Source organism: Micropterus salmoides, unplaced genomic scaffold, assembly GCF_014851395.1.
Source record: "Micropterus salmoides isolate LMB-PRFRI ecotype aquatic unplaced genomic scaffold, ASM1485139v1 Ms_hic_scaffold_12, whole genome shotgun sequence".
Lineage (NCBI taxonomy): Eukaryota > Metazoa > Chordata > Actinopteri > Centrarchiformes > Centrarchidae > Micropterus > Micropterus salmoides.
Genome location: NW_024040263.1, coordinates 12376446 through 12387637, shown reverse-complemented (window position 1 = coordinate 12387637; position 11192 = coordinate 12376446). Strand labels below are relative to the sequence as shown.

The 11192-nt window shown below is 35.4% G+C and overlaps 1 protein-coding gene across 17 annotated transcripts in view; it reads left to right on the top strand.

Moving 5' to 3' along the window:
* Positions 1-6562: 6562 nt before the first annotated feature.
* Positions 6563-11192, top strand: part of LOC119899016 (mucin-2-like) — a 41573-nt gene continuing 36943 nt past the window's right edge. For 10 of the 17 annotated variants that reach the window (XM_038713386.1, XM_038713378.1, XM_038713389.1 and 7 more), the window contains exon 1: positions 6565-6707. The gene's annotated coding sequence lies outside the window, so the exon portion shown is untranslated. Of the gene's footprint in view, positions 6708-11192 lie in introns of all 17 variants that reach the window. The other 7 variants (XM_038713379.1, XM_038713381.1, XM_038713382.1 and 4 more) reach the window with 3 other exon arrangements.

Below are 11192 nucleotides of genomic sequence, written 5' to 3'. Positions count from 1 at the left end.
CTGTGTTCTGCCTATGCATATTGTGTTACTGGGGGTGTCCCTTGGTAATTTGTTTTTTCTATATAACAACATTTCTCCAATGTAACTAGTTATTTAATTGGTGTTTTAGATTAGGCCACACCTCGCACTCCAGGGACAAAATTTGCTGTAAAGATAGGCTTTACACTTCAAATTTGTATTTAAAAATCAATTAAGTCTTAATTATTGCCATTTTTTATTCTTATATATTTAATAGTATATGAAATGTCACAAGTAGTATCTGCAACCTTGTTTATAACATTGTTCTTTCCACTTGATGAACAAAATCTGTGGTAAGAAGCTGAACAGCATGTAACATTAAATTGGGATATCTGAAATGGATTTTATTATTTTCATTCATTTATCATTTCTAAGACAAGTTTTGCAAAGTATTTAACTGAAACAGCCACAAACAAATGATAATGAAATGAAATGATGATGATTTGGAAGAATTAGCACACACACAGAACAATTTGTCGACCAATTACATACTGGTAGAACTAGCGCAGCCAACCACTTAAATCATCAATCTAGTTAGTCCAAATTAAATTACTTGCTCTGTGAAAACCATGTTTGCATCCTCACTTTCAATTTTTAGGCATTATCTATATATATATGTATGTATATATATATATATATATATATATATATATATAGGCATTATATACACAGAAGGACTGTTTTCAAAGAAATTGAACATTCAGCGAAGTAAATATATAGCCTACAGTTATAGTGTATATATATATGTCAGACCAATGACCAAAAAGGGTTGAATTATTGTCACATGTAAACAGTGATTCTAAGAAGAACATAGTTAGGCCTACCAAGCTAGTTCTTCCGTGTCAGTTTGCTGTCCATCCTAGTTCACTCACATAGGTAAGGGTGGCATGGGTGTGTTCAGATACAGTAAGAATGCAGTCACAACAAGGATGTTATCAGAAAAAAGAAACTCATAACATTGTGACTGTGGGAGTTAACCAAAAAAGTGTCAATAGCAACAATGTTACACAGACACCTAGTCCAACTGGCTTATACTTAGCTATAGCTAAAGTTTGATATCACTGTTTAGGAGAAAGAGTTAGGTAGGGGGAAGACATTGATGTCTTAACCCTAATCCAGTCACAACTATGACAATAATTTTGACACTGATCCTGCCTCTGGTTTCTCCAGAACATCTGGCTTTATTTACGTTAATTTACATTTGTTTCCTTGTGTATTACTGACTTAGCACTTACTTGTGGATAAACTGTATCATTACACACACATTAACAGAAATGTCTGTTTCTCATAAATTAGTCAAAGAATTATTAAAAGACTACACAGAATAATCACATACAAAGAATAATCACATACAAAGAATAATCACATACAAAATGATCGTTTGATTATCAGAGTATTATGAAATGTTGGTTATGTGTATGAATCATAAGCTTTATTAAGGACACACGCGGTCCATAAAATATACAATATAAACACTTTTTCTTTATCAGCTGTTTTCTATGAAAGCCCTATGCAGATCACTAGTCACATAGAATGGTTCTGAGTGCTTCATCAATACAATGTAATATCCATCCATCCATCCATCCATCGTCAACCGCTTATCCTGCATACAGGGTCGCGGGTACAATGTAATATATTATAATGTAAAATAATATTGAATGTAAAGTACTGTACAACAATGATCATTATATAATATATACAATATATATGCGTATATGCATTAAATATTGGAACATGTTAAATGGTAATGCTGCTGTTATTCTTATTGTTTTCTCGTTGTCAAAGAATACCATGAAAAGACCAAAACCAAAAATGCATCTCTGAGTCGGTCAGTGAATGTGTGTTAAGTCATAAGCGTACAGAGGTTTGTGCCGTAACTTTACAGCAGCTTAGTGTCATTTGCACATGATTTATGAAACATGTTTATCATGCATTAGTCTGTCCAGCTTCCCTCAGATGGCTGTTGTGATGGCTGGTCTTGATTTCATACAGGCAGATTATGGCAAAACAGGAAAAATTCCAAACACAAACTGATGAAAGAACTATTGTCCAAAATTGTATGCAGTAGCATTAAGATTTCCCAAAGACCAAATCATAATAAACAGCCCCTCCCAAAAGTACTGGGACAAGAATGTCCTCGCTCTTTTGTCCATATTTCTGACTTTTAATCACTGCTTATCACTATTTCATAAAACCCAAATATTTGCATATTTGAAAAATTACACCAAGGCTTAGACCTTGAAAACCATAATGTCCTCCAAGAGACAATTTGTGGTACAGTACAAAACATATAGACATATTAAAAAAAAACATCAGATAAACAAAAGCAGTAGTCTAAGATCATCCGTAGCAGCCATCATAAATGTCATCACTGGGCAGACAATTTAAGTGCATGTCAACAACTGTATACCAACAATTAAATATACATTTTGAGTGTACTGCACATTTCCAATGTATCCGTGTATTTGAGATCCCCAAGTCCATGCATTCAACCATTTTCCTCTGTTGGTTCAGATCTTGGGGTAAGAAAGTGGATGGGATGTATCCATGCAGACCTCGTCTGCTTTCTCAGTCAGCCTGGTCAGGTACAGGTGGTACAGGTCAGCCTGCTGACTGTCCCACAGGTCTTCACAATTTTACCTAATCTGTCCCTGTGAGGGATTTTGGAATAGCCATTCCATACCTAAGGACATATCCATGACACACACAACAGTGTTTTAGGCATTTCCTGTTAGTAGAAAAACAGATACTCTACTCACAATAAGCTTTTCACTTAAAGATTTTCACTGAAGATGGGTGGGTGCCCTGTATTCTCAGTTTGTGACAGCCATTGAATAACAACAGCTACATTGTTTATTTCAGTATTGCTGCAGTGTTGAAGCTGAATTCCATTGGAGTAAGAAAACATCAATATTCAGCACATACTGACATGTTCACCAGGAGATCCCAAGTAGCATTACTATCGACATGCAACACAAGATTTCTTGCAGAGTTATCAATAAAAGTTGCTAATTAAAAATAAAAAAGGCATGTGACATGTTAGGATAACAGAATTACTTAATACTTTATTTGAGAGGAACAGTGGTGACAAGACTCCTGGTTCACTGGTTATTGAGAAAATTATGTTTGACCTACTCAGAGTGGTCAGTTGGGATACTACCATGGGTCTGCTATTAGGTAACATTGTAGCTTGTAATTTATGCTTATCAAGTGTGTGTGAGTGTGAGGAGGGAGGAAGAGAGGTGGGTGGGCGGTTCTCAGGGGTCTCAGGTTGTTTCCTTTTTTGATACCTTTAATACAATAACAGTATCTTTTAATATTGAGGTAAACTGTATTTTGTAAAAGATATTCTGAAAACACCATATAAAGCATCACTAATCACAACATAATAAAGATTAAATTAGAGGCACCCAAATAGTAACTGCAACATAATTACATGTCATTACATAATCTTCACTATATATGTTTTAAATAGAGGCAAGACATGTACATATTTGTATGTACATAAATGTGAGGGTTAAGCTAGAAATATATATACAAAGTACCAGCGACATCAAATATGTCCCCCAATCAATAATCTTTATGAGCGGGAGCAACATGTTCATAAAAATGCAGTACAACTTTAGCATTTCAGGCACTGAGAGCTTGTCAACAATTAACAGAACTTTAGGGCAACAGAAGACATCGCCTTCCTCATCAGTTCATACAATGTCACCAGTGGCCATGACGACCATGAAAATGGCCAAATGGCTGTCGAAAGGTGACAGCTGGATGTCAGAATGATTAGGGTAGGTAGAGTAGGTTGATTTTGTAATTGCCTTTACGTGGCTGTTGAAATTCAGGTCAGTGTCCACAACTACCCCAACATTTCTGTCTTGACATTGAGATTTGAAAAGATGTCTACCTGAAAACCAAACCAGATTTTATACAGTTGATAAGTTTAATTTTAGCTTAATTTGTTCAACCATTATAACAGTTGTTTTTTTGAAAACAATTCAGGGGGCTGGTGTATAGCTGCTCTATTTGTTTTTATTTTTATAATTTTGTTTAAAATGTGTTTATTGCATTAAAGAGAAAGGATGGTGCAATCAAAAAAAGTCTTAAGAGTAAAATGTCATTTTTCAGCCTATATATTTTTTAATTCCTATACATTTCCCATACAAAATCACCCCAATAATTCTAGGATACTTAATTCATTCCAGATGTTGCTATTTAAGTCATCTGGTGAAAAGTCCTGTATTTTTTCATATCGCAATATATATCGCGGGGGGATAAAATATTGTTTTTTCCAATATCGTGCAGCCCTAGTTCAAGTACTTTCAGGATCTTTGCTTATATAGCATATGCATTCATGTCCCGGTCTCCACAACATCCAGAGCCCTTTCCTTCAACTGGCCTTTCTGTATGTACTGTGTCTGATACAGGCTGCCTCAAGCTCTTTACACTTATCTGCCAAATTACACAGTATGTGTCTGTCGTCATGCATCTCTTAATTTTGCGGGAAAAATATTGCTGCGATTTCAAGTATCTCATTCTGTTTTTGGGGGCTTGCAAGTTTCCTGCAATTTGACCAGTCGCCATTTTACTTCTGGTGATAGTTAGAGATCAGTTAAAATAATTCCAAGAAGTTGCCTCTGTTCAATGCCTCTTGATTTTCCCGATGCCCATGCAACAGGATATCTTGTCTTGCACAGAATAAAACAAGGTCTATTACTACTTTAATGTGCTCTCTATTTGTTTCCACACACGATCTGTTCATAGCATCATTGTTCAGCTGGTTGATAATAATTTCCCCTCCCTTCTTGTGGCTTTGCTTGAATCCTTGGGTTCAGCCCAGCACTGTTGCATGTGCCCTGCTACTATCATGTTTAAGGCAAGACACCACAGTCCAAAATTATGATTTTCCTTCAATTTGTCGGTTTTCAGATTTCAAGTTATTTAGCAACTATTGCTACCATACTTTCATAAAAAAGTCCATCAACTGCAGATCAACTAAATTTAATCTCTGTTTTGCAAGTGAAAGTTCAACTGCTCTTTTTAAAACTCTTCATATTTAATCATATATCATTTGAAAGCTTATTTTCTAGAGCACAATGTTAGCTAGTCCATATATCATATATCTATAACAGATGTGTTCATGTTATGCTAAGCACGTTGTTACTGTATTAATCTTTAATAGCCGTTTGCTCTAAATGACATGTTTCCTGTACGCCAAGTCATTTTGCTTTAGTGTGAGGGTTTTACAGACATAATCTTAAAGTCACCAACTTGATCGGAGACACCCTTATTTCATATTTAAATACAATTCGAAATCGGGATGAAATTTGGTTGTTAATATACAGGTAATATCTGTAATTTTACAGAGTTTTCTATCAATAAAAAAACCCAGAATTACTGTAAAAATGTCAAATTATTTTTGTAATATTTGTATTTTTTGACAGCGTAGTTTCCTGCAGGGGCTTCATTGCATTAATACAATCTAATCTGTTACTCTTCTGACGCCTGGGGAGGCTTTATCTTATATCTGAAATATTTTGTGAGGCAGCAGCAGTCTGAATTCCATGGCTGCAATTGTTCTGCTAGATGAACATAGTGTCTTTCTGTCAAAACAAATTTTTGTTTCTGTTGTCAAATTAGCATGGTGCTGACATTTCTATATAAAGAAAAGAATAGGTAAGAGAAAAAGGCATGAAAACAGCAGCTGAGAGGCATTGCTTAGATGGAATAATAAAATCATGTGTATAAAAGAATGAAGAAGTCTTTCTGACTGGTTTTGTTCTTGGGTCAAAGAGTTGATCATGTATTGTAATGATGCAGATTAGTTTTGCGGGTTTATCAGAAGTTATTGTTTTCACACAATAATGTGTGTGTTATAACTAGGGTTGGGTATCGTTTTAAATTTTACATTCCAGTACCAAAATCAGTAACCTTAAATGATGTCAAATGCATTGTGTTCCCTTGTTACAACTTACCCCAATATCGGGGTAGGTTGTAATGCCACACTATATGATATGCTTCAAAAACAGGTAGTGACATAAAAGAACAATGTGTACAAAAATACCAGAAGATGAAACCAACAGAAGGCCAAGCTTGTGGTGACAGGACGAACATGCCTGAGACCACAGCCGAAGGTGAAGGGGCTCTTTTTTTATACAGTTTATGGTCCAGGCACATATGGGAAAAAAGGTTGCTCTTCTCTTTCTTTCGGTGTGTTGGTTGCCTGTTTGGCTGCAAGCAAAACCATACAAATAGTAATTTTTTGTCACAATCTGGTTAGAAAAAGTATACGTTGAAGTACTGGTTTGACTGGAGATGTTTCGATTCTACTCCATACTGGGCTTTTTCGGTCGATACCATAAAAGGTATCAAGTAGCAATTACCCATCCCTAGTTATTACAGGCAAATCAGAATACTTGTTCTTTGCAGTACCAGAAGCTATATTGTGACACATTGTGAAACTGCATCATCCTACTCCATCCGTCAAGGAAATGATGCATAAAAGAACAAGTCCAGCAAGTCCGACACTGGAAAAAGCAAGAATTTCTTGACCAACAAAACCCTCACTCAATGACATGTCTTCACTTCAACTTGGTGACTCAAGAAGACAAGGTGTCTGAAGCCTTCTCAGTGTCAGTTTGAACCATTTATTGAAGAATTGCTGTGAATATATTATTGCTGCATAGTTGGAGGTAAGAAATCCAATGCTTATATTGACATGGCAGTATACAACTTAAGGTTTTATTATTAATCATCTTTATATCTACTAATTTACTTTTAAGAAGGCTGTTTATAGGCCACGCATTTTGTAATTTTCCCCCAATGTTTAATACTCTTTTCGTGAATTCTGTGATTTTGAATGAAGGATATCTATTTGGGTTTAGGGGAAAGCTATCAAAGAAATTCTAATCATGATTTATGCAATCTATGCATTTCCATTCATATGTGTTCTGCTTTTAGGTCACACATTTTTATTGAGTCTTACTTTTTTAGATATTTGCTCAGACACACATTTGATTTCCATTGTGCTATTATACCACATCTTGGTAAATTCCACCAAAGCATTTATAAAAGCTTTTTATAAAATTTGTATTATTCTGAAGGCTATAATGGATAAACAGACATTATTTAACACTGATATATTGCAGCAATTGACATGGCAGGGAATGAGCACCTTTGCACTCTGACAGCTGGATATAATGAATATAATGACCAAAAGTTCTTTTGCTGTAGCAGCTAAGATTTTCTAATAAGAATTGCAATGAATTTAAGCCTTGCAAAGGATATTTCTTTATTTGATAAATATATACTAATATTGATTACATGAAAAAGAATAAAAACAAATATGTAAAGCATGGAATTGTATTCTCATACAAATTACGTCAAATATCTGTCAGACATGTGAATCTCAAACTGAAAGTTTGATACATATATGTCTGAGACAGATCAATACTGCATCAGGATTCATTTGTTTCACAGATCAATAATCCTTTAACTGTATATTTATTTTACATTTATAAAATTTTGTTATAAGAAGTGGCAGAGACCACATCACAATCCAATCAATCATGTTTTATCTCAGTGATTTCCTTGGATTTTCCTACTTATCTTGATTGTTTTCTTGGTAATTATTAATGTGAGAGCTTTAAATGGGGCAACTTTGGTTCTTCATTTTTTCTTTCTATGCCCTTTTTTATCCTCCTATTCCGTTTGTCCTACAAACTTTGTTTCAACTTAAATATGTAAATCATCTTGATGAAATGTATGTTATTACTTTTATTGCTGGTATCTGCAATGGTATATTTTATGTTAATATTTGTATGCATTTTAAAATGAATGGGTTCCTATGGGAGCCAAGACTCAACTTTCTTCCAACCTGCTTAACAAGCTTACTGCTACGGCATATGTGCAACCACTGAAAAGATAATGATCTCTCCAAGTTGTACCTGGCATTTGCTAAAAATGTTTAGTTTAGAAGATATTTACTTCCAAAGTGAAGGGTTATACAGCTTTCTGGAGAGTCATCAGTGTGTCACATGACCTGAAAAATAAGCACATAATAGGCATCTAAATGTAGCCATAAGCCTTTTTCTGTCTCACAATGCCAACATCTTCCTCGAAAGAGATTTAGTATTTGAGATTTAAATCTTAATCTCACCAATATTCTTAAACTTCCTTTATGTTTTGAGTGTGGATACATGATGTATATTTTTATACTCAGCTACTTAAACTCTAACTAAAATTGCCAAAATTTATTTTTTAAGTCAACCCCACGTTTTATGAGCAAAATGTCAAATTGTTTCTGTCATTGGCAGGGAGTCAGTTTCAAATGCATGACTTTATGATGCCAGACAGGAGTTCGATCCTCACCTAAAAAAAGTTGTAATTGGGCACATCTTGGGCACAAGTTTCACACAGCTGTAGGGTGTTTGAACTTTATGATATTTGAAAACGATGTTCAGTTCTTACTGACTGCAGTAGCTAGTGTTAAATTTGTGTATTGTGTAATTTCGTACAATTTGTGTATTGTGTAATTTCGTACAGGCTTAGCTACTGACATAAACTTAAAATGGAGTCTAGCTTTTACAAGTCAGTCAAAGAATTATTAGTGCAATTTGACAATTTCCCTATATCTCACATAAATGAAATATTAAGATGACAGATATTTGAATTGAATCCACACAAAAAAACCCCACTTGAAAACGTATGCCTCCTAAGCTGGTCAGTAGTAGCACAAGAATTTTCTTTGAGAAATAAATGTAAATCTGAATGGATCACATCATACCATTATGCTGTGCATAAATTGTGACCAAAATTCTTGAGTTGTCTTGTAGGCAGAGCACACACCTCCAGTTGGAATCTTAAACACAGGTGTGGCACTACTTCATCAGATGTGACAAACTTACCCCAACTTGTTTTTCCAAAATATTGTATGCCATCCATATGCATAATATTCATAACTATGTTTTCAGTGGTGTATAAAGACCTTACATAATGAACCATTATGTTTTTATTACCTTAGAATGAGCTATTTTTATATAAATAACCGTGGGCACCTCCTTATATGGCAATGTAGACGCCACTCACTACACTGAATACTATTATTATTCCCTCTTCATCTTCTATGTATATAAAAGAAGAAGAGGGAATAATAATAATAATAATAATAATAGGCAGTCTCTGAGTAGTCTTCTGGTTTGTTAGACGTAAGAAGAGAAGTGACATTTGGACAAAAGAACGAGAACACACGTTATTTAGTAGGAGAGCCGACAGCCTGTGGATCTTTATACCATGAAGCCAGAGGAGTCTGGACAGGTACAAACAGCTGACGGCAGAAATCACGGATGTTTTAGATTTTCCCAGATGGAAGGCTATAATGTGGGACAGATGTTTTCAAAGTGGTGCTGAGGTTGTCTGTTTTTATCTGGACAGGTTATTAACTTAAACTTGTTATACGAAGAGAATCAGCTGATCAGTAACGTTAACTGGCAATAAAACCGTAAAGTTAGCTTAGAGTAGAAGCATCAGCCAGCTAAACCTTTACTGCCCTGGTAGAAAAACATGTAAGGTTAGTTGGATTAATTTCATGTAGTTACTCTCTCTCCAGTGCTGTTCTGGTTTTGTTACGTTGGTGAGACAATCAGCTAATCACTAATTGGCAATAAAACATTAGCTTACAGCTGGAAGCTCAGATCAGACAGCTAAACCATTACTGCCCTGGTAGAAAAAATATGTTGTTGGATTAGTTTATATAGCTACTCTCTCTCTTCAGTGCTCTGTTTTGGTAAGCTCTTGAGACAACCAGCTGATCAGAAATTGGCAATAAAACGGCAGCTTCCAGCACTGAAGCTCACATCAGCCTGCTAAACTTTTACTGCGCTGGTAGAAAAAAATATGTAGTTGGATTCATGTAGTTATTCTCCAGCGCTCTTTTAGGACTTTGTTAAGTCGATAGAAATGTGCCCTTACCTTACTGAGACAAACAGATGATGAATAGGTATTATTGGCAATAAAACCGTAACAGCATGGAAGCTCAGATCAGCAGCTAAACTTCACATTTTACTGCCCTGGTGTATGTATTTCTTTTTACCGCTAATGATGATATATAACAAGACCGTGTGCCTATCAAGTGACCAATAATGAATACTTTCTGAATTTGCATTTAAAAAATGTGTTTTTTGGGATATTGCTTCCCCACTGTGCACACAAATGTGTAATTTGTACTTTCACATGCTAAATGCCCATTAAAAATGTTGCACTGTTTTACCACAAGCTGAAATTATGGCTGTCAGTACTACTTTGTGTTTCTGTTGTATTTAAAAAAATTAAAGAAGGCATTTTGGTAAGATTTGTATGCTTATCTACTTAAAAAATATGCAATTCGCAACTCGACCTTTCCAGGGTGTACTCCGCCTTTCACCTGATGTCAGCTGGGATTGGCTCCAGCCCCCCGTGACTCTGTAGGCAGGATAAGCGGTTGACGATGGATGGATGGATGGCAATTCGCAACCCTCATCACTAGATGTCACTACAACTTACACACTGAACCTTTAAGTCATAAAAGTCAAAAGCAATCTTGTTCTGCTGTTACATTTGAGTTGCTATATATAGCCTTAGTTGCCAGTTTATCTTACACACATGGTACACCTATAGATAAAGCAGCTTTATGCAAAAGCCCTGCAGTAAAACGTACTTTCATGCATATTCAGTTTTTGTGGAGACAATTTCAGTCTTTTCAGGTGCGGTTGATTTGTATCATGTTATACTGAGACACATTCCTTACCTCATTGATATAAATGGGGTGAACTACATATTAAAATGCCAATATGATGCGATGCAGTTCAACAACACTACCAACTTCAGAACTGACCATGAAGTTGAATCAAAATTTTACCTTCATGAAGGTAGGATTTGAAGCAGAGTGGTTTTATGTAAATGCATTAGTTACCAAAATAAACTGGCAGGTGATTATCTATTAGAATGACATCAGTCTGCATATTTGTTTTGCATACTAAAATAGGGTGGTGATTGCGCAGGGGATAAGACACATGCCTATGGTGTGAGAGGCCTGGGTTCAATTCCCCACTGTGACACAATGTGTCCCTGAACAAGAAACTTAACCTCTAGTTACTCCAGGGGTGTAAATGAATAAATGTGATGTATTTATAATTACTTCT